Below are 25,116 nucleotides of genomic sequence, written 5' to 3' on the forward strand. Positions count from 1 at the left end.
GAGAGAGAGAGAGAGTTTATTCCTTTTGAATGGTCACAATGCTTCCTGAAACAGAAAGCCAGTCCAAGTAACAAAGGTTAAGTGGAAATAAAATATTTTTTTGTAATTAATCAGCTGTCCTTAGTTAAACAATGATGTACAAATGGGTCACTTAACAATTTTTTTCTGTATCTTTAGCTTTCACTATCTTCCACACACTAATCATTAAAGTAAGTGAATAATTCAAATAGTAAAATGACTAAAATTTATTTGACCTATTGGAAAGTCACCTAACAATGGAATTCTGCATCACTGTCATTAATTCTTCTTTCTCTGCTTACTACTGTTTTGGGGTACATGTAGGAGAGTCAGGTTGTTAAAGGAATCAGTTACTCTACAGTCTTGTTTATTGTACACAGCCAGATTTCACTTCCTTTTCCAAGAACATCTGCTCCTCTACAAAGACTAACTGGAAAGACCTCATCGCAATTTCACAGTTAAATCATGTTAAAATATTTAACAAGTAATTAATGGAAGCTTCTAGGTTAATTGAAATGAAAACAGAACTTGTCTCATCAGAGAGAGATTACACCCAAACAACCATTAGAAGCTCTGTGCTGCAGAGATCTGGACCCCACTGTGGTGCAAAGACAGGCCCCCTATTGTCCTTTATAGATTATTAGTACAGTGGCAACTCTAAGAGTTTCTTCTACTTGAGATGTAGTATGAATCACAGACCCCCTCCAAAACCTATTGCTCGAGCCCCCACCCCTTGGTAGCATCCTAGGTTGTTTTCCTATTGGATTTGTTCATCTCCCCAAGGCTGAAGTTTAATTGTCTGAACACTTGTATAAGCACAGTTCCCAAAGAGACAATTGTAAATCCACAGGCCATGCTGAAGAAGTTCATCAGGTCCACAGGATAGGTGAAGCCAATAGGACCAGTGTAATAGATGGCCCGAAACACAGATGAGTTGAAGCACTCCAAGCCTTGTTGATGTACCTGAATTGGGCAATGGTGCTGCAGCCCAGGACAGCCAGGAGCACCTGGTACAGCCAGAGGGTTCTCTCACTCAACGGATTGTTGTGAAAGATGTCTTGGGCTGCCAGGCCAATGCCCTTGGTAGAAGGCACAATGAAACTCCCCAACAAAGAAGAGATGCTGGGATAGACCATGATGTTGGTGGGCACATGGACTGGGGCAATCCAAACATCAACAGCAGCATCATGAACAGCACAATGCACAGGTAGCCCACAAACACTGGATTGGTCAGCTTTTCCTCCAACTCACACCGAGTTGTCACACTCTCAGACTTCTGGGAAGGATAATCAGTATGAGTGAATCTGTACAGCCTAGCAGACTCCCCAACATGCCCAAGATGTTGAGTTTTTCCTTCAGACAATAAGCAGCTAAAATGGACCCAAATGGTATCCCCAGAGCACCTATTGTATTTTTACCAGCACCTTAGGGTTTGCAGTGTAAACTAGGAAGTTTCCAATCTGGCCAACAGCCATTCCAATTGTCTTTTATGTATGACATACCTCACCTTTTAGTGCACAAAATGCCCCTTTACAGCACCAAAGGCATGCTGTTCACTAAGTTCAATACCAGAGCCCTGCCCCGGCTGAGTGACATGGCAGCTACCCTCTGCTAAGAACCCCCTCCCTGGCCACTGCAGCCACCATTGCAGCCCTCCTCCTGCCTCACCCACTTTAGTTTTTACTGCTATGATAAAACACCGTGAGCAAAAGCATCTTGTGGAGCAAAGAGTTTATTTGGCTGACAGTTCCATGCCACAGCCCAGCATTGAGATAATCAGGGTAAGAACTCAAGGACAGAACCTTAAGGTGCGAGCTGAAACAGAGAACATGGAGGAGAAACAGCTTACTGGCTTGCTCAGTTTTTCTTATCTATGCTAAGGGTGTCACTGCCCAGAGTGCTCTGGATTCTCTTGTATCAAGCATTAACTAAGGAAATACCCCCACAGACATACCATGGGCCAATCTGGTGGGAGCAGCTCCTCAAAGGATGTTCCCTTCTTCCAGGTATCTCTTATTTGTGTCCAGTTAGCAGAATCAATCAGCACACACTCTATGCTAAACAAATTCTCCAGTGTCTTTCATATTCAACCAAGAAGGCGCTGACCACAGAATGAGGATATGAGACAGTATACTACAGTCAAAGGTGTGACCATCCACCCAGGCTTCCCACCACATCTTCCTATACTGGTCTTTATTCATTCACCCTTAGCACGAGGTCAGTAGGAAATTATAAAACCCAAAAGAGCTCATTGGGAGTCTTGGATTTTGGTAATTACTGGAGAACTGCTTTCTGAAGTCAGTTTCATTAGAACATTTAAAAAAGAAACAGTTCATTAAAAGTTCAGGAACTCTCATTGTCATGCGAGCTGCTGAATTGACAAGTAATTCTGTTAGTCATTTTTTAATAGAGGAGGAATTTAATTCTTTGGAAACTATGATAATTTCTGCTAAATCTTGACTGCTGTTGGTCTTAATCACCATTCTCACTTCAGAAATCCCACTCCAGGCCCAATTTTATTATTATTTCATCATTAAAGCATGGGTTAGATGCCATTGGCAGAAAGAGAACTAGGGCCACCAAATTCAGTATTTATTGCTACCTACAGACTGACAACAGGGCTGGGACTTGCCACACCCAGCTTTATACCTGTCCTAGGAGAGACTCCACATACAGTTCAGCCTCAAGCAGCAGCACATTTGACATCCAGTGACTGACTTTTCAAAGTTGCCTCTGACGTTTGCATATGACTAACTGAGAAGAAATAGCCCTGGGAAGACTACTTTGTTGCTTTCTATAAATATTTTGTCTATTTTCCATTTAAAAAATAAGAGCATGGTAAAAATTATTCACAGTGATCATTATAAAAATGTAATAATTTAGCTTCTTCACATCCCACATGCTTGAGTAGCAACCACAGCATCTAGAATGAGTCATTTCTCCGTATGGTCATGCACAAGGTGGCATACATGAACATATGTATACAGTCTTTACCCACTGGAGTGCAGCAGAAGGGGCTATTCACCCAACCTCCTCACACAACAGCAGTACCTTCCAGAAGATGCCATGTTACCTTGTTCCTGTAAATGGTTACTAGCATCATATCCAATACTTCTTTAGTATAACCTGAACAGATTCTCAATTTATAATGTGGCCTTTGAGCTGCTTAGATTTCTGGTATCTGATGGAATCAGGTTTATTGGTTTATACATTTCCAGGAAATCATCTAATCCATATATTTTTCAGATGTAATTAAAACTAAGTAGATATTCTTTTGAGTTTGTATTCGACATTTCTATGGTTTATTCTCATTGTCGTTTTTCATTGTCCTTTCATTGTGTCATTGATTCTTATAGAGTGCATGTTCAGTGCATACACACATATGTAACTTGGCTCGTGCTTGCACATGCATGTAAGCAGACACACAGAGACAGACAGACAGACAGACACAGACACACACACAGACACACACACACACACACACACACACACACACACACACACACACCTGCAAGTGAGTTCTGGAGTTTACTGTATGCATTGAACACATACAGCACAAGTGCAAACGTAAGCTTCTGTGCATGCACATATCTTCAAGTTAGATCAGATTTTGCCTTCATAGCATTCAGTTTCCTGGGCTTCCTTTTCTAAGGCAGATCTTATCTTTACTCACATATTGAATACATATTTCCTTTTCCTGACTCTTGTGAACAAGAAGCCATTTAAGGCTCAAATATTTTGTATCAGAATGAATACAGCTTCAGTTACATGACATCACTTTTACTGTTTTTCCCCCCCTTTGGAACTAGTTTTACCGCATCATAGTAATACAATGTGATATTTGTTTTTAAAAAACAGGAAAAGAAAGGAAATCAAGAAATGTTTGATATTTGAAATGCTTTTTCAAATGAAAGGAGGGCTCTCATAGCTGGTGTTGAGTTGTTTGAAGCATTGTCAGTCCAGATGAGAAATATATATATATATATATTATGTGTGTGCGCCTGCGTTTGCGTTCCCGTGTGTGCCTGTGTGTGTGTGTGTGTGTGTGTGTGTAAAATAACATGATACACCTAAGTCTGTATTTTCTACTCATTTAGTTATTAATAGCTTAATTATTTTAACCTGCCATGTATTTTGAGCTTAGTTTGCTATTATTGTTATAACTTCTGAAAATAATAATCATATCATGGATTATAGTATTTCTACCTTCCTTAATATATGCAATTAAAAATTACAAATTTTTCTCTAGACACAGTTTTGGCTACAACTCGGGTTTTAATATTTTATAAAAATTTAATTTCAAAATATTTGCTGATTGCTATTATTATTCCCCACATTCCTAGGAGTTGTTTCTAAGTACGCTGATTTATCTCCAGCCGTTTGGGGATTTTCTAGGACTTTTTTTTGTTGTTCTGTGCCCCAGATGATGTCACCTAATACACCCTGGATGGTCTCAGTCCTTTGACACTTGCAGAGGAACACTTTCTGCCAAGGCCAGTTTATGGTATTTGGCATCAGTTGTCTCAAATTTCTTGATCTTGTTTAATCAATAATTGAAAGAGGCGTGTTAATGTTGCTCACAGTACTGTGGTGTTGGATTTCCCCATTTACTTCTAGCCATTTGGGCCTTATATAGAGACATTATTTCAACAGGTATACATAAATTTAGACTTATTACATATGATTCAGAAATAAGGCCTTTTAGTTATATTTTTTTCATCTACTGGCCTATTCCTCCTTATAGATTTTATACAATTCTCCAAACAGAAGAGATGCAACTCAGTTTTGAAGCTTCTAGTTTTTGTGTTCATCATGGTTTATATAATCATATATTTAAATTCACATAAACACTGTATTCGTGTAAATACACCACAAACGGCATGTTGCTTAAAGTAAATTAATTTTGTTTTATTTCAGTCGTGGAAATGGTGTTTTTCATACTTCCACACATTTTCATTGAAACATACTTTTGAGTGAGTTTTTCTATGGCTCAGGCTAGCTCTTTTCTTCTTTTCTTTTTTCCTTTTTTTAATTGATGACTTTATTTATTTAAATTCCAAATGTTCCCCTTCTTGGGCTCTGCTCCACAACCCCCCTGGCATTCTCCTCCCCTTTGCCTCCAAGAGGGTGCACTCCTACCCACCCACCTACTCTCACCTCACCCCTCTAGCATCCCCTTTCTCTGGAGCATCAAGCCTACACAAGACCAAGTACCTCCCTACCCACTGATTTCAGATAGAGCAATCCTCTGCTACAGACGTAGCTGGAGCCATGTACCCACCCATGAATACGCTTTGGGAGGTAGTGTAGTCCCTAGGAGCTCTGAGGGGTCCAGTTAGTTGATATTGTTGATCTTCCTATGGGTTTGAAATGCCTTTCAGCTTCTTCGGTGCTTCCATTTCTCTTCCATTGAGATCCCTGGGCTCAGGTCAATGGATGTCTGTGAGTGTCAGCATCTGTCTCAGGTGCTAGCAGAGATTTTTAGAGGACAGCCCTACTGGGTTCCTGTCTGAAAGAAGTTCTTGGTAACAGCAATAGTATCAGGTTTGGTGTCTGTGGATGAATAGATCTCAAGATGGTGTGGTCTCTGGATGGCCTTCAGTCTCTGCTCCATTTTTTTTCCCTGGCATTTCCTTTAGACAGGGACAATTCTCCGTTAAAATTTTTGAGATGGTTGAGTTCCCTTTTGCTCAACTGGGGGCAATGCCCATCTACTGGGGGTGGTCTGTTCAGGTTCTATCTCTCATTTGTTGGGTATTTCAACTAATGATATCTTTATACTGGGTCCTGGGAGCCTCTTAAATGTCTGGCATCTGGGACTTTCTACTGTCTCCCTCTGTTCCCCACCTCCCACTGCTACGTTTTTCTATTCATTCTCCTGGCCCTCTGGACTTCTCTCCTGTCTCTTACCATACTTAAACCTGACCCCAATTTTCCCTCCCCCTTCTCCCACTTAAGACCGTCCCTCCCTCTGCCTCCAGTGATTATTTTGTTCCCCTTTTTACATGAGATTGAAACATCCACACTTTGACCTACTCTCTTGTTAAATGTTACGAGTTCTGTGAGTTGTGCCATGGGTATTCTGAGCTTTTTAGCTAACATCTATTAATTAATGAATATGTACAATTATAATTTATGTCCTTTTGGTCTGGATTACCTCACTCAACATATTTTCTAGTTCCACCCGTTTGCCTGAAAAATTTGTGAAGTCATGCTTTTTAATAGCTGAATAGTATTCCATTGAGTAAATGTACTACATTTTCTGTAGCCATTCTTTGAGGGACATCTGGGTTGTTTCCACTTCTGTCTATTATAAATACAGCTGCTTTGAACATAGTGGAGCACATACCCTTGTTATATGTTGGATCTTCTTTCAGATATATGCCCAGTGTCCTCAAGTAGAACCATTTCCAATTTTCTGAGGAACGGTCAGATTGATTTCCAGAGTGGTTGTACTAGTTTGCAATCCCACCAGCAATAGAGAAACATTCCTCCTAGACACCTTCACCAGCATCTACTGTCATGTGAGCTCTTGATCATAGCCATTCTAAATGGTGTAAGGTGGAATCTCAGGGTTGTTTTGATTTGCATTTCCCAGATGACTAAGGATGTTGAACATTTCTTTAGGTACTTTTTGGCCATTCAAGATCCCTCAGTTGAGAATTCTCTGTTTAGTACTGTATGCCATTTTTTGATTGGCTTATTTGGTTTTATTGGAGGTTAGCTTTTTGACTTCTTTATATATTTTGGATATTAGCCTTCTATTGGATGTGAGGTTGGTGAAAATGTTTTTTCAAATCTGTATGTTGTTGATTTGTTCTATTGACTGTGTCTTCTGCCATACAGAAACTTTTCAGTTTCACAGGGTCTCATTTATTAATTATTGATCTTAGAGCCCAAGCCGTTGGAGTTCGATTAGGAAATGTCCTCCCCCCATGCCAATGTGTTCGAGGCTCTTTCCCACTTAGATTCAGTGTATCTGGTTTCAAGTTGATGTCATTGATCCACTTGGACTTGAGCTTTGTGAAACATAATAAATATGGATATATTTTCATTTTTCTACATATAGACTGCCAGTTGTACAAGCACCATTAATTGAAGATGAAGTTCTTGTCATACAGACCTTTCACTTGCTTAGAGTCACACCGAGATATTTTTATGATATTTGTGACTATTGTGAAGGGTATCATTTCCCTAATTTCTTTCTCAGCCTGTTTATCCTTTGAGTAGAGGAAGGCTACTGATTTGTTTCAGTTAATTTTATATCCAGCCATTTGCTGAAGTTGTTTATCAGGTTAAGTAGTTCTCTGGTGGAACTTTTGGAGTCACTTAAGTATACTGTAATATCAAGCAAGTAGTGATATTTTGACTTCTTCCTTTCCAATTTGTATCCCTGTGACCTCCTTTTGTTGTCAGATTGCTCTGGCTAGGACATCGAGAACTATATTGAACAAGTAGCGAGAGAGTGGGCAGCCCTGTCTAGTCCCTAATTTTAATGAGATTGCTTCAAGTTTCTCTCCATTTAGTTTGATGATGGCAACTGCTTTGCTATATATGGCTTTTACTATGTTTAGGTATGGGCCTTGAATTCCTGATCTTTCCAAGACTTTTAACATGAAGGGGTATTGAATTTTGCCAAATGCTTTCTCAGCATCTAATGAAATGATTATGTGGTTTTTTTTTCTTTCAGTTTGTTTACATAGTGGATTACATTGTTGGCTTTCCATATATTGAACCATCCCTACATCCCTGGGATGAAGCCTGCCTACTTGATCGTGATGGATGATCATTTTTGATGTGTTCTTGGATTCAGTTTGTGAGAATTTTATTGAGTATATTCATAAGGGAAATTGGTCTGAAGTTCTCTTTCTTTGTTGGGTCTTTGTGTGGTTTAAGTATAAGCATAATTGTGGCTTCATAGAAGGAATTCGATCGTGCTCCATTTGTTTCTATTTTGTGAAATAGTTAGGACAGTATTGGTATGAGGTCTTCTATGAAGGTGTGATAGAATTTTCCACTAAATCAATCTGATCCTGGGCTCCTTTTTGTTGGGAGACTTTTAATAACTGCTTCTATTTCTTTACAAGCTATGGGATTGTTTAGATGGTTTATCTGATTTTCATTTAACTTTGGTACCTGGTATCTGTCCAGAAAATTGTCCCTTTCCTCCAGATTTTCCAGTTTTGTTGAATATAGGCTTTTGTAGTAGGATCTGATTTTTTTTAAATTTCCTCAGACTCTGTTGTTATGTCTCCCCTTTCATTTCTGATGTTGTTAATTTGGATACTTTCTCTGTGCCCTCTGGTTAGTTTGGCTATGGGTTTATCTATCTTGAGAATTTTCTCAAAGAACCAGCTCCTGGTTATGTTGATTCTTTGTATAGTCCTTTTTGTTTCTACTTGGTTGATTTCAGCCCTGAGTTCAATTATTTTCTGCAGTCTACTCCTCCTAGGTGTATTTGCTTCTGTTTGTTCTAGAGCATTTTGTTCTAGGTGTGCTGTGAAGCTGCTAGTGTATGCTCTCTCTAATTTCATTTTCGCGACACTCAGAGCTATGAGTTTTGTTGAGAGGATATTATGCTGGTCCAATCCATTTGGTTTTCTGTAGGCTTCTTGTAAATTTATGACCATCTCTTTCTTTAGGTTATGGACGTTTTCTTGTATGATTTTGTTTTCTGGCTCTTTGAGCTGGGAATCTTCACTCTCTCTTATTTCTATTATTCTTAGGTTTGGTTTTTCCTTTTTCCTTTATTCTTTATTTTTTTACAGTCCAGCTGTTATGCCCCTCCTGTTTCACCCACTGACTGTTCCTCCTTCCATACCTCCTCACCCCTCTCCAAGAGGATGTCCCTAACTCCTACATCCCCACCCTACTAAACCTCCCCAATATCTGGGGCTTCAAGTCTACTCTCACTGAGGTCAATGTAGGCATTTCCCTGCTCTATATGTGCCAGGGGCCTCAAATCATCAGGTGAATGCTAGCTCAGTGTCTGAGAGATCTCTGGGATCCAGGTTAATTGAGCTTTCAGGTCTTCTTACTCTCCCCCTCAGTTTCTTCCAGCTTTTCCCTAATTCAACCACAGGGGTCCCCAGCTTCTGCCCATTGGTTGAGTGTAAGTATCTGCAACTGACTCTTCAAGCTGCTTGTTGGACCTCTTGGAGGGTAGCCATGCTAGGCCCCTGTCTATAAGCATACCACAGCATCAGTAATAGTATCAGTCCTTGGAGCCTCCCCTTGAAGGTTTGGTCTTTTCCTTGTGTCCCAAATGTCCTTGATGTTTTGGGTTAGGGGCTTTTTATACTTTAGATTGTCTTTGACCTTTGTGTCAATATCTTCTATGGTAACTTCTCCACCTGATATTCTCTCTTCTATCTCTTTTATTCTGCTGATGATGCTTGCATCTGTAGCTCCTGACCTCCTTCCTAGGTTTTCCACTTCCAAGGTTGCTCTTATTTGTGATTTGTTTATTGTTTCTACTTCAATTTTTAGGTCTTGGACTGCTCTGTTCAACACTTTCACCTGTTTGTGTTTTCCTGTATTTCTTTGAGGGATTTATTTGTCTCCTGGTTAAGGGCTTCCACCTGTTTAATGGTGTTTTGCTGTATTTCTTTTAGTGAGTTATATTTTTCAAACATCAATTTTATTCATTAACAATTTCATATTATCAATGAGCCATTCCCAGATCCATATCCTCAAGCAGGTGCTTCAGAAGCCCCAATAAAATACACACACACACACACACACACACACACACACACACACACACACTACTTATTGGCACAAAATGAATGGTCAAGGTCAGAGAGGAAAAAAGCTAGCCATGTTAACCAGCTAATCTCATGGACAATGGTGGTTCTGGCAATATATATTAGTCTGTAATCATGCCATGGAAAAAGGAAGCAAGAAGTCAGTGTCATACTGTGCTACATACTGAGTTGATAGCTGCCTGAAGTATACCACCTTTGAGAGGAGGCTGCTAAAAGAATTGGAACCACAGGCTACAGTCAGAGGTAGATCTCTGTGGGATGTGGTCCTGCAGGTTCTAGAGGAGCCCCAGTTGGAGACAGCATCTGGAATACCATTTATGACCAATGCCATCTGTCCTGGCATCCAGGTATTCAAACATTGACCCTTAGGTTTCTGAAATGTATCCACCATTTGGTGAGCTTGGTGCAGTCAGGAGTCTGGAAAGGAGGGGGTGTTGTGAGGGCGGTTTTTGTGTTTCACGTTGAAGTGGCTCCATGGGGAAGGAGGATCAGCAGCTGTGCTTACAGCTGGTTGAGGATCAGGGGATTGATGGGATGGAGCCTGTAGTTCCAGCTTGGTGACTGGCAGCAGAGGGCTTTGTGAGTAGCAGAAGAGGTATTAACCCCGGGCAGATTGCTGTAACCTGGTCAAGGGAGGGCGCATCTCCTGCTCCAAGGATCGCTGGATGAACCAAGCCTTAACTTGTTCCTCCTTCAGTTTGAGTCTGGTGGCTATGATCTTTCGATTCTGGAGGTCCCAGTACAGTTCCATTTTAAAGTGTTCCAACTCTCAAAACTGCTCCCAAGTGTACTTCTGGTCAAGGGGACCCGGGGTATAGGAGGTCAGAGAATGCAGAAATGCTTCCATCTCAACTGTAGCTCACTTCAGGTGTGATTGAAGGTATGTTCTATAAATTTAGGATTACATCTCAGGTTCATGTTGTGTTCCATTCAGCAGGGACCTTCTCACTATTCATCCTCCTCAGTGAGTTATCTATACCCTCCTTTGAGATCTCTATTATCTTTATGAAATGAGATTTTACATCAGCATCATGCTTTTTCAGTGTACTGTGGTATTCCTACCTTGCTGTGGTGGAAGAGCTGGGTTCTCATGGTGTCATTATCTTATTGGCTTCTGTTCCTTATCATCTTGCACTTGCTTCTGGCTATCTGGTTATCTCTGGTGTTAGCTGACATGGGTGACTCTGTGCAAAGCCTGCCTCCTGTGTCTGTGTGTTGCCCCAGATTTCCAGGGGGTCTGTGGCCATAACTGCAGCCAATCTCCTGGAATCTCTGCAGACTGATGCCCTGGCTTGAGCAGATGGTCTGGGAGTCCTCCATTCTGCGCAGTGTTGAGAGAGAGGGTGAGACAAGCTAATCTGCCCACACACAGGTACAGACCAGAATGGAAATGGCTTTCATATATAGAGGAGGAGTCCCCTGTCCTCTGGGCTCCTGGGGGTTCCCAGCTGCTGTGGTTATTTGGGTGGCTATCCTACCTGTTGGCCTGGCTGCAGTAGATCTACTAGGAGCCCTGCATATTATGTGATGTTGAAAGAGATGGGACAACAGGCTCATCTTCATTTAGTTATTATTAAATGGTCTTCTTTGAAAAATGTATTGTCCCCTAGAGGCACATTGCCTGCCATTAAAGTTCTATGTGATTTATTCTACTTGTAGTTTGTTATGTGCTAATTTTTATTCTGCTTACAAACCTACCCCTCCCATCAAAGTCAGGATGCTCTTCTCCAAGAAGCTCACGCTCTGCTTTGGTTCTGTGTCTGCAACAGCAAGCGACTTCTAAGTGGTTCTCTGACTGCCTCACTTCTTGCTGAGAATTGTGTCCTGGGTGCAGGTGTTGTTCCTCCCCTGTGCTCTTGTTTTGTTTGACCCCAAACTACATTTTCTTTTCCAGTTTCTCTTTGCACTAATAGAGGGTTTCTGGTTTAACTGGATGTTGAGTCTTTGCCTCTATTTTGTTTGTTCCCTCCCTCTGTGTTGTTTTGTCAGGCATGATGATTTAGAAAGGCTTGGTCTTTCAAAAGGATTGGTGTTTCTTCAAGGAAAATCTGGAGAGACTTGGTTGCTTCAGATCAAAACTGCCCCTCATGCTTTCTCTCTTTTTCACATGTGTTTGTTCTTGCCCTACAACTTTCTGCCATGAATAGGAGCAAATTTAGATCTTCTATGGGATTCCAGGCATGCACCACAACCTCCAGGAAAAGTTATGATGTGAATGGCATGTCTTTGAATAACTGGGGAATACTTTTTCTGAGAAAAACCTGCTCACTCCATTGCTAGGGTGTTCAGTTATAGTGTTTCAGTCATTTCTAGGAATGACCAAGGCCAGATTTGGTGGAAAGCTTTAGAAAATATTTGGTCTTGACACTGTTAAACTTGGTACCATGACATCCAGTGGCATTTGCGATGTGTGCACTCAAGTACCCATAGCTAAGTGCATTTGTGCAAGTCCATTACTCACCATGAGATTCCTTGGCCTCCCCTGCAGAGTGAAGATAAGTGATGAGTTCTTCCTCAAATGATCGTGCATCTTTCTACATTTCCTGTCCTTTTCTCACCTGAGAATCCTTGTTGCTTCTCATTTGATCCACTGAATATGAGACTTCATCTCCATGCAAGTAAACAAAGGATTTAAGCTGGACAGACACACCCAAGTACTGAACTCAGGACCCCTTAGCTTCTTCACAGTGATGAAGGATAGGACAATTGGGTCCCATGGAAATCTACAAACAACCCAGGCTGTTGCTCAAACAATGGATTGTTCTCTGAAAACTGACAGCAGGACCCCATTACTGAGGACAACATTCACACAACTCATTGGACATGGAGAAGTTGAATCAGTGCCTACATGGGCTCTTCTCCTATATGTTAGAGTATCTTTTATGTAGGAAGGTACTCCTCAGACTACCCAAACAGGAATGTAAACCCCAACTGAGCCACAAAACCTTTGACCTACAACCTGTCTTGCCTGTAAGATATATTAGGGCAATGGTGGCACAGAACTTGTGGGAGTAGCCAAGTAATGTTTGATTTATCTCTACAAGATGGAACCTATACCAGACCAATAACCAGAGACTAGATAGTTCAGAGACCTAGAGGAAAACCAAACAGCACTCTTCTAAAAAATATTAACAATAAAATTATTCCTAATAATATTCTCATAAATCAGTGTCTTCTTTAGTCATCATCAGAGAGGCTTCTTTCTGTGGAAGATAGGAACAGATGCAAAGACACACAGACAGGCATTATGTGGAGTAAGTCTTGGAACACACAGATCAATCAAATACCTCTCCTCAGAGTTCGGGAAACCCCACAGAAGAGGAGGCAGAAAATGTGTAAGAACCATAGGGGATGGAGGACACCAGGAGAACAAGGCTTTCTGAATCAACTAAGCAAGGCTCTTATAAATTTACAGACTGAAGCAGTAAGCCCAGAGTCTATACAGGTCTGCATCAGGTCCTCTGATATATTATATATTGGAACTCAGGAGTTTCACAAAAATGCTAAGCCAAAAGCGATTTTATATATTTAGTATTTTTGTGAGACTCCTAAGTCCAGAAACAAATGGGCCTCTGATTCTCATGCCTGCTCTTTTAAGAGCTCTTTTCCTTCTGTCGGGTTGCCTTGTTCGCCCTCAATCCAATGACTATTACTTTATATTATTATGTTTTATTTTGCCATGTTTGGTTGTTATCTCTTAGAAGCTTATTCTTTTCTAATGAGAGACAGAAAGGAAGTAGTTTAAGAGAGAAGCAGATATGTGGAGGAACTGGCAAAAATAGAGAAGGGTAAAATAATTAGGATGCATTATATAAGAAAAGAATCTATTTTCAAGGAAAGGAAAAATTCAAAAGAAGCTGATTCACAGCTGAAAGTAGATGAGAGTTTAGTTACACCAATATCGTTCTGTTTTTAGATTGTATCTTGAGTTACACAAATTGTACCTGCTTCCAACTTCGTTTAAGGCAAAGAATGGGAAACCACCTGCCTTTATAAGGGAACTGGTCTAGTCATTCAAATCATTCTCACTAAATACCTTGAAAGTCTACCCAGAAGATTTAATTTTTAGAGCCCTCTGAGGATGTCTTACTTAGGGTTTTACTTAATGAAGAAGCACCATGACCTCAGTAACATTTACTTGGGGCTGGCGTAGACTTCTGAGGTTTAGTCTACTGTAATGGAAGCATAATGGCAGGCAGGCTAGCATGGTGCTGGAGAGGCTTAGCGTTGTATATCTTGATCCAAAGTCAGCAGGAAAAGATCTGAGACCCATTAGGCTTGGCTTGAGCTTTTGAGACTTCAAGGCCCAAAGACTTGAGGCATACCTCCTCCAACAAAGCCCTACCTACTAATACAAGGCCACACTTGCCATAGACCTATGGGGGCCACCTAGTCAAACCACCCCAGAGGCCTATGATGTTAACCTTTTTTCTTACATGCATAGGCCTTCTCTTCAACCTAGTATAAGAGCAGGTTGTATCTTGTTTTATCATATGCTTTGAACATGTTTTCATAAAGACATTAGGGGTTAGCCAGCCTCTATGGCACTCCTGGAAAGCCATCTTTCTAACTTTCATTGATTGAAGCCAACCACCAGATGGGTCTTGCTGTTGAGTAAAAAGCACATTGTTTCTATCCTCAAACAAATGTGCAAAATATGTTTCAAAAATAGTATAAAATTGCTGAGAGAAGTGAACTTATTAAAAAGGTGACTGAGGTGAGTCAAAGTTTCAAGAAAATAAATGCAAATGACCAGTAAATATTGGGAAACTTTAAAACCATAACAGAAATGAAAATTAAAACTATATTAAAATAGCACCTCATCCCTGTCAGAATATCTGACCAGCAAGAAAATAAGGAACAAAAAATAGTTGTAAGGTTGTAGAAAAAGAAAAATGCATACACACAGCAAGTGAGGGTGCAAGCTGATGCAGCCACTGTGGTCTTAAAGAAAACTAAACACTACCATAAAGTATAGCTATTACCAATCCTGGGTGCATATCCAGTGGCATGTCAGAAAGTTACCTATACATATATGATATTGTAGCACTGTTCACAATACTCAAGATACAGAATCAATCTAAATGTCTATCATCAAAAGAATGGATGAACTAGAGTTATTCAACCAAAAGATTGAAAGTATACATTTTCTGGAAGAGGAACTGGAGACCATCATATTAAGAGAAATAAAGTTGATTAAAAACTCACAAATACCTTATGTTTACTTTCTTATTTGACTCCCATCAAATATATATGAAAATAAAAGGAACACTGTGGAAGATATGAAAAATGGGATCTAAATAAAACAAGATGGAGAAAAAGAGAGGACACTGTGAAAAAAAGACATATATCCCCCACCTTTTCTATGTGGGGTAGTGTGTGTGTGTGTGTGTGTGTGTGTGTGTGTGTGTGTGTGTATACAGAACATGAAAGTAAGAATTGGAGCATTTGAGGGGAGGAAGGGGATCTGTAGGAATAGACACAAGAGGAGGTAATAAGATGATAGATAGATAGATAGATAGATAGATAGATAGATAGATAGATGGTAAATAGATACATGTGTCACCATGGAAGCAATTATTTTGTATAAGTAAATTATGATTATTAAAATGATTAAAATGATGAAAATCTAATGAAATCTGTCACATATATTTTATAATGTGTTATAAGATGAAATGTGTAAACTGTGTTTTGCTATTAAATCTGTTACAATAAAATACCATGACTCTAGGTTACCACTTATGAAAGAACTACATGGTAACCTCATCAGGAAGTTCTTGGAACCTTTCTAGACACTTAAGTTGTCTGGTTTAATGTTAAATATAATCAAAATCACCTATTAAGATCAAAAATGCCTTTATGAAATTTACTGGACATAACGATCCAAATTTTTTTAAATATTTATAAAAGTAAAACATAAAACTGATAAAAATACAGACTGATATGATATCGTCACAAATATTTATTTTGTCATTATGAAGAATAAAATAAATATGTTTTGTGATAAAAGTAAGAGCCACTAATAGTATAAGCATATCATTCTAATTTGATAAAATTGAGTTCAATGTTACTGGGAATAACACTAAAATTTTATCAGAAAATTTTACCACAGGTGTCTCAAAATAGTAGAGATTTCTTTCTTTAGGAATATAACTAACTTTAATCTAATTAAATTATAGTATACTGTAAGCTGTGAATCATAGTGCTTTGGTTACAAAAAAGTCTGTCTTTCTGGCCAATGAAGTACACAAATAGCCAGCATGGATAAAGCTGGACCATAGCTACTTTTAAATCAATGAGGAAAAGAATTTAACCACTATTTTTCACCAGGTTTCTTCAGCCTGGACCTGGGGTCTCTGTAATTCTTAACTCATCTAAGTATGGAAGAAGCAGTTCATAAAAAAATATGCCTTGCTATGTGATGATTAGTATTAAGAACATTCTACTGTTTTACCTGTAACAGAGGAAGCCAAAGCAGAGAAAAACAGAATAGACTAGAGCCTCTGTGTCAGCCTTCAGCATTCAAGTAGCTCTGCTGTATACAGAAAGTGTTGAGGGTGTGGGATGGTACTGTTGCCAAGGAACAGCAAGGAAGTTAAGGGTGACCATCAAGATCAGATTTTAGAAGGCCACTGTGTGGAAGATGAAGATATAGTGTTGCCTGTTAAGAAATCTCAGGAATTAAGGGGAAAATGCTGCCTCTTTCCTGCTTCTCAAATCAGCATGGAGTCCCTGTTGCCCTCCAATCTACAGCTGTGGTAACTTTACCTAGATATAACCCAACATTCAAAAAGCAAGCCAAGACTTGGTAAAGGGTCAGCTGTATCCTATTTAGAAACAATCAGAAGTTTGGATTTGAGACATGAAGTTACCTCAGTTGTGGGTGAAAAGATGAAATGCCCTTGTCTTACAAGACCCACTTTACCTATCCTGGTCTTTCCCTGGCACAAATTATGACACAGTAAAAGAGCTTGAGTAACCTATGAAGAAAAGAGGTTCATGTTCTCGTTCCTGCTCCTGGAAGAATCACAATTTCATGAATTATCTGACACATATAGCTAACACATTCTTCATAGCAGATCCAATCCACAAGCATATCAATGATTCATTCATCCATTAATTGAATAAATGGAACAATCCATTCATGAAGGCAGATCTCTCAGACTTTCAAAACATTTTAATGGTCAGACTTCCTAACATCTCATAGTAGGTATCAAATGACATTTGGGGAACAAAATTTGTTCCTCCCTACTACCTAGAAAATTCTGTCAAGAAGCAGCACGCTCCAAGCCTGTCAAACTTGACTTTTCTCATTAATCACTCACCTACTTTCATCTCCACTGGTATTTGCTTTTTGTTAATTGAATAATTAGATATAATTAATAATCACATACATTACCATAATCCCTACATTATAGGTGTCAGGAGAATATGATTTAATTAGAGTTTAATGTGTAGGATTCTTCTTCAGATGCCCAAGTAAAGTAGCCTGTGTTTCTGTTATCTGAGAAAGCAAGGACTGCATATTTTAGGACCAGTAGCTATGTTTCTTCTTTTTTAAATTTGAATATTTCCTTTATTTGCATTTTGAATGTTATCCCCTTTTATAATTTCCCCTCCAGAAACCCCTTATTCCATCCCCCTCCCCCTGCTTCTATGAGGGTGGTCCCCCACCCACCCACCCACTCCTACCAGCCTCCCCACCCTGGCACTCCCCTACACTGGGGCATCAACCTTCACAGGACTAAGGGCCTCTCCTCCCATTGATGCCCAACAAGGCCATCCTCTAAAACATATGTGGCTGGAGCAATGGGTCCTTCCATGTGTACTCTTTGGTTGGTGTTTAGTTCTTGGGAACTCTGGGGAGTTGGTTGGTTGATATTATTGTTCTTCCTATGGGTTTACAAACCCCTTCAGCTTCTTCAGTCCTTTCTCTAACTCCTCCATTGGGGATCCAATTCTCAGTCCAATTGTTGGCTGGGAGCATCCTACTCTGTATTTGTCAGGCTCTGGCAAAGCCTTTCAAGAGACAGCTATATCTGGTTTCTGTAAGTATGCACTTCTTGGCATCCACAATGCTGTCTCGCTTTGGTGGCTCTTTGTGGAATGGATCCTTGGGTGGGGCAGTCTCTGGATAGACTTTTCTTCAGTTTCTGCTTCACACTTTGTCTCCGTATTTTCTTCTGTGGGTATTTTGTGCCCCCTTCTAAGAATGATTTAAGCCTCCACACTTTAGTCTTTCTTCTTCTTGAGCTTCATGTGGTCTATAAATTGTATCTTGGGTATTCAAATTCTGAGCTTTTGGGCTAATATCCACTTATCAAAGTGAGTGCATACAATGTGCACCCTTTTGTGATTAGGTTACCTCACTTGGGATGATATTTTCAAGATTCATTAATTTGCCTAAGAATAGCTGAGTAGTACTCCATTGTGTAAATGTACCACATTTTCTGTATCCATTCCTCAGTTGAGGGACGTCTGTGTACTTTCCAGCTTCTGGCTATTATAAGATTGCTATGAACATAGTGGGACATGTGTCCTTGTTATATGTTGGAGGATCTTTTGGTTATATGCTTGGGAGTGGTATAGTTGTGTCCTAAGGTAGTACTATGTCCAGTTTTCTGAGGAACCACCAGACAGATTTCCGGAGTGGTTGTACCAGCTTGCAATCGCACCAACAATGGAGGAGTGTTCCTCTTTCTCCACATCCTCACCAGCATCTGCTGTGACCTGAGTTTTTGATCTTAGTCATTCTGACTGGTGTGAAGTGGAATCTCAGGGTTGTTTTGATTTACATTTTCCTGATGATTAAAGATGTTGAACATTTCTTTAGTTGCTTCTCAGTCAAACTCAGCTGAGAATTCTTTGTTTTGCTCTGTACCCAATTTTTCAATAGGGTTATTTGATTTTCCAGAGTCTAAGTTGAGTTCTTTGTATATATTAGATACTAGCCCTCTATTGGATGTGGAATTAGTAAAGATTTTTTCCCAATCTGCTGGTTGCTATATTGTCCTATTGACAGTGTCCTTACAGAAGTTTTGCAATTTTATGAGGTCCCATTTGTTGATTGTTGATATTGGAGCATAAGCCATTGGTATTCTGTTCAGGAAATTTTCCCCTGTGTCCATATATTTGAGGCTCTTCCCCACTTTCTCTTCTATTAGTTTCATAGAAGTGTATCTAGTTTTATGTGAAGGTCTTTGATTCACTTGGACTTGAGTTTTGTACAAGGAAATAAGAATGAGTTCATTTGCATTCTTCTTCATGCTGACCTCCAGTTGAACCAGCACCATTTGTTGAAAATGCTTTTTTTTCCATTGGATGATGTAAGCTCTTTTGTCAAAGATCAAGTGACTATAGGTGTGTAGGTTCATTTCTGGGTCTTCAATTCTATTCCCTTGATCTACCTGCCTATCTCTATTGCAATATTATACAATTATTTATCACTATTGCTCTGTAATACAGCTTGAGGTTAGGGATGATGATCCCCAGAAGTTCTTTTATTGTTGAGGATAGTTTTCAATATCCTGGGTTTTTTGTTTTTCAAAATGAATTTGCAAATTGCTCTTTCTAACATTATGAAGAATTGAGTTGAAATTTTGATGGCGGTTGCATTGAATCTGTAGATTGCTTTTGGCAAGATGACCATTTTTACAATATTAATCTTGCCAATCCATAAGCATGGGAAATCTTTCCATCTTCTGAAATCTTTGATTTCTTACTTCAGAGACTTGAAGTTCTTTTCATATTGATCTTTCACTTGCTTGGCTAGAGTCACATCAAGATATTTTATATTATTTGTGACTATTCTGAAGGGTGTCATTTCCCTAATTTCTTTCTCGGCCTGTTTATCCTTTGAGTAGAAGAAGGCTATTGACTTGTTTGAATTAATTTTATATCCCGCCACTTTGTTGAAGTTGTTATCAGGTTTAGGAGTTCTTTGGTGGAATTTTTGCAGTCACTTATGTATACTATCATATCATCTGCAAATGGTGATATTTTAACTTCTTCCTTTCCAATTTTTATCTCTTTGACTTTTTTTTGGCTCTGGCTAGGACTTTGAATAGTATATTGAATAAGTAGGAAAAGAGTGGACAGCCTTGTCTAGACCCTGATTTTAGTGGGATTGTTTCAGGTTTCTCTCCATTTAGTTTGACGTTGGCCACTGTTTTGCTGTATGTTGCTTTTACTATATTTAAGTATGGGCCTTGAATTCCTGGTGGATGAATGAGGGGCAAACACACCAGTCAACTTAAACAGCATCCAATGCTTTGGAGCTGCTACTGGATTCAGATGTGTCTTGGGACCATGAGCCATGACTGTGCTGGGAATGGGACGTGCAATAGCTATGTTTCTAAGGCCTGGAAAAGCAGATAAGAAACTTCCTTGTTTCTAGATATTTGTTGATTTAAGAGCAATTTGCTACCACTGTCCTAGTGTTTGAACAGGAAAACTTTCTGAAGGGTATGCTGATCACACATGGACTTAAAATATCTCAAGTAGAACTATTTTTTAAACCTATGCCATGAAGGTAAAATAGAGTATGCACATTCCCATAGGAGGAAGTAAGAGGGACAATTCATGACAATTCCAGATGCTTTCCCAGATTCCAGGATGGCACTAGGGATCCCAGATAGGAAACTAGCATAATTGTCAGCAGAGATGCTTCATGCAGCAACTGATGGAAACAGATGCAGAGACACAGCTAAACATTAGGTGGAACAGGTGGACTCTTGAAGACCGGAGGAAGAAGGATTGTAGGTGTCAGGTGGTTCAAGGACACCATATGAAAATCCACAGAACCAACTAACTTGGTTCCACAGGAGCTCACAGAGTTCACCAACCAGGGAGCCTGCACAGGACTGACCTAGGCCTTCTACATATATGTTACAGTTGTGTAGCTGGGCCTTCATGTGGGACTCCTAACCGTTGGAACATGGGTTGTCTCTGAGTTTGTTGCCTGCCTTTGAGACCCTGTTTGTGGCAATGCAAGAAAACAGCAAACAGCTTTAGGACTCATGGAATGAGGCCCACCAGTTAGCACAACTACAGTGGATTTACCTCAGATAAGCAGATCAACGAAGACTACATGTCCTGAGGACTTCCTGCTCTTATAGAGCACCATTCTGCTTGTAACCTTAGCGGTCATCATGTCCTTTATAACCTATGAGTTGTATGAAAACTCTTAGGTGGTTTCCAGGCTCTCACTGGGCCGTGTCATTGGCACTTCCAGAAATAGTGATATATCTTTTCCAAGCATTGCTGTTGGACCAGATAAATGATTCAACTACCCCTTCAGAAAGAACTTAGAGATGTAGAATGTTAGTAATGTTCATTACCCTTAGGAAAAAATGGAGATGTAGATTTTTAGTAAAGGTGGATTAAGATGTTTTTGTTAGTGGCCCTGATGCAAAAATATTGTGGGGGAAATTTTAGGAAGGCATACTTCTGATTATTGAGTGAGAAATGGTTTTAAGGTCAGGGAACAAGAACAATGGCAGCCCGACTAATACTAGCTGCCATGCCTTTCTTGCTAAAGCTAGGCTAGTGATCAAAGCAATGGTTAATTTCTTATGCCCTCATTTTCCAGACATGACTTAATAGAAATTGTTTTTGCATAGATATGCACCCTGAGGATTTAAAGGGGAAATGAATGTTTTATATGAAAATTTAGATTTGGGATTCTTTTAAGATTTTCATGATTACTTTCTAAGATAAATAGCAAAATAGATGATCCTTTTTTATAACCACAATTTGCAGCCTGACAGTAAGAAAAACTGGCTGGGAAAATTTACATTGGATCCTTATATTTTGTTAATCTATAACAAGTTGTTTAGTTATGAATGTATGTGGATTTTGGAGAGTAATTTGGTTTTTAATCCATAATACATAAACCTCACATTTGACCAAGTGATGGCATTGGGTTTCATGTTTTTTTTCTATGTATACTCATTGCAATTGTTCAAGTAAAGAAAAAAAGGAATGAAACCACATCGTAATTTTTTTACTCTTTGAAAGATTTTGTTGGGATATATAAGCTGTGGGAGAAAAACATTAAGTGATTGGAACTTTGCTTCATCCACCAAATGTGTGTATGTGTATGTACATATGTATGTAAAATGACTGGAGCTTCTTAGTGCTTGCTTCATCCACCAAGTGTGTGTGTGTTTGTGTGTGTGCATGTATATGTTTGTATTCATGTGTGTGTGTGTGTGTGTGTGTGTGTGTTCTGCTTTTTTTTTTTGCCCAACCAGAGAGCTTCTCACCTGCCCCAGAGAATCAAGTTTTGTCTCCTCAGAGAAATGTCTGCTGAGCTGTCAATGTCCCATGTCAGTTTATTTGTCCTGTCAAAGCTGGTCTTTCCTCCTACTGTGTAGCCTTGTCTAGTCTCAACAAAAGATGAATCTAATTTTACTGCAACTTGATATAACAGGGCTGTTTGATATCCATGGGAGGAGGCCTGCTGTTTTCTAAAATGAAACCTAGGAGGAGTGAATGGGGGAAGGGGTGGTTGGGGAAGGAATTGGAGGAGAGGAGGGAAAGAAAACACAATTATGATGTAATAATTAGATGATAGACAGACAGACAGACAGACAGATAGATAAAGTCAGCTTATTTTCAAAGTTAAAAAGGGGTATGTATATGTGATGACTGCCATTATCACAATCTGAAATCAGGAAACTGATTGCTTTTTGAAAAAGCCGAGCCTTTAATATTCCATTAAGCATGATCTTCTTCAATTGCACCTTACTAAATCTTTTCCTATAATGTTCTTTTAGGTCAGAAGAAATTTTGCCAAGAATGACTCATGATTTCAGACTTAGACAATATTGGAGGTGGATAAATGACAGGAGGAGGCAGCAGGCATGAACTAGAGACGTGAAACTAGCTCTGTACAAAAGTGTTGGAATTCTTAATTGGAAGTACGGGACCGCCAAGCACAAAAATTTCATGTTTCCAGAACATCTTAAAGGCACAGACTGCCTACTATCCATTTTCATCCTCTCTCCCCTCTTCCGGTGAGCAAGTTTGTTCTGTATCAGAGGAGAGTTTAGACTAATGTACCATCTCTAGTCATACAGCCCCTAGACCTCAAGGTCTGACCCATCAGCAGAATGTGTAGCAGCTTTAACTGATTGTTTAATAAGGGGAGAGTAGAGTGCCATGGAGGATACTAGGAGGGATATGAAGAGCTGTGCATTCACAAGTGATAACTGTCTTGCATGAGACATCATGAGATCACATGGGAAATAAAGACTCATTTTGAGGTAAACCAATAAATATTCTACTTATAACCATGAGAGAGAACAGATAACCTTGGCCTCAGGTTAAGAGGATTGGATTACTTCCAATAGTTGTGTTCAACCCCCAGGGGTTTACCTAGTTCCTCAAAGGATATAGAGATGCTATGGTCTCTGCAGCTAGGGACACTGAAGAGCCTCCTCCAAGGTTCAGAGGTGGTTGAGTATGGGTCGTCACAGAACATGTTACATATGGGAGTATAGCTCATACAGTAGTGGTATCACCAGTATCCAGGAAAATCCTTCAGTAGTCATCTATGAGGGTCAGGGTGAGTCTCGGTAGGCTTTAGTACGCCAGGTAAACAATTCACATCTTAATAATGGACAGTGTCCCCACATTATCACTTACCATATGATATATTGTTTATTGCTTTCTTTCAAGATTGAAGATGCCAGTAGAAACTGTTTTACAGAGGCTAAGAGATAAGCCTCTGTGCATGTCTTACAAGATTATCTAGATTGTATCAAATGAAATGGGATGATCCAATTTAACAATGCACACCACAGTCCATGGACTGAACATGAAGGAGAAAGGGCACAAGCATTGATCTCTCTTTACTTTCTTTACTAGAGAAATAATGTGACCAGTTGCCTTAAGCTCCTATCATGCAGGATTGTACCATAGAACTGTGAGACCAAATGAACTTTCTTCCTTAAGTTCCTTTTCTCAAGTTTTTGTCACAGCAAATGATGAAGTGACAAGTACCCTTACATTTGGTTTTAGTAGTGGACTAAAAAGAAAATGAAGATATTAACTAACTAAGGAACAATAGAAAATCGGGAGTTCTCCACTGTCTCCCTGAAGCTTGGCCATTCAGACCTACTGATGTCCTTCGTGGAAGAAATGTAAGAGATACTAACTGCTATGGAGAACAGGAGGATGAATGAGCTACCATCCACCAGGCTGAGCAAGGTAGTGGATACACGGCTGCAGAGAGGATTGGTAACAAGATGGAGTTGGGGTTGGAAATGACAGGGAAGAAAGGGATAACAGTGTTCTCTTCTACCACTTACTCCCCCTTTTCTTTATTGAAATATATACATATAATATTAATGTATATTATATTCCATATTATACCATCTGTACTATATCATCTATATTATTGTATCATCTATATTACTAGATGGTAGACTGGTTGGATGGATCTTCATATGAAAAAATATGATATTGTCTTTCTGGGTCTAGCTTATTTCATTTATATAATGATCTCCAGGTAAATGCAAATGATATAGTTTCATTCTTTTTCATGGCTAGATAAAACTATATTGCATGTATGTAATCAGATTTTTTATAAAAATGTTTTATTGAAAATGATATTTTCATACATTATATTCTGATCATGGCATTACCTCCCTATTCTCCTTCCAGATCCTCACTACCTCACAATCTCTTGATCCATTCATTTGTTGTTAGGCACCTTGGCTAGTTCCATGTCTTGACTACTGTGACTTATTGTATAGTAAATGCAGGTATCTCTTGGTATGATGACTTGGATAGCTTCGGGTAAACCTAAGAGTGGTACAGAGCATATGAGTAGATCTTTATCAGGCTCTGATGGACTAGGATGGAGCAGGCATAGCTTCACCCAGTGTAGATGCAACTGCACTCTTGGAGACCCTGGGAAGTGGTCCCTCTGGGATTTTATTTGCACAGCAAGCCCTTTCTTAATAAATTGTCAGGAAACAGATCAAGAGCAGAAAGAAAAGTTACACCTGGTTCATGACTATGGAGTCAGAAAAAAGTACTGAGTTATTTGACATTCCAAGCAGCAGTATGAATTGTTGTACATTGAAGAAAAAGTTGAGTCAGATGACAGGTCTTATGAAGAAAGGAGCACCTGAAATATGTCTACAAGAATCCTGAGGTGGCTATGTCCATTGTACACAGTGACATCACCAGAGTGCTCTGGAGAAGTCAGGATGCTGGGTGATCCCCTTCCTCAGAGAACCTCAGTCTATATGAATTTCTTATTAAACTTTATTTAACTTTAATTTATTTTATTTAACTTTATTCCAGTTTTCCTTTCTGC

General features: G+C 39.4%; 1 pseudogene; it reads right to left on the reverse strand.

Annotated features, from left to right (window-relative positions):
- Positions 1-762: 762 nt before the first annotated feature.
- LOC116901024 lies at positions 763-1,493 on the reverse strand (annotated as a pseudogene).
- Positions 1,494-25,116: the final 23,623 nt, after the last annotated feature.

This window comes from Rattus rattus, chromosome 5 (genome assembly GCF_011064425.1).
Source record: "Rattus rattus isolate New Zealand chromosome 5, Rrattus_CSIRO_v1, whole genome shotgun sequence".
NCBI lineage: Eukaryota > Metazoa > Chordata > Mammalia > Rodentia > Muridae > Rattus > Rattus rattus.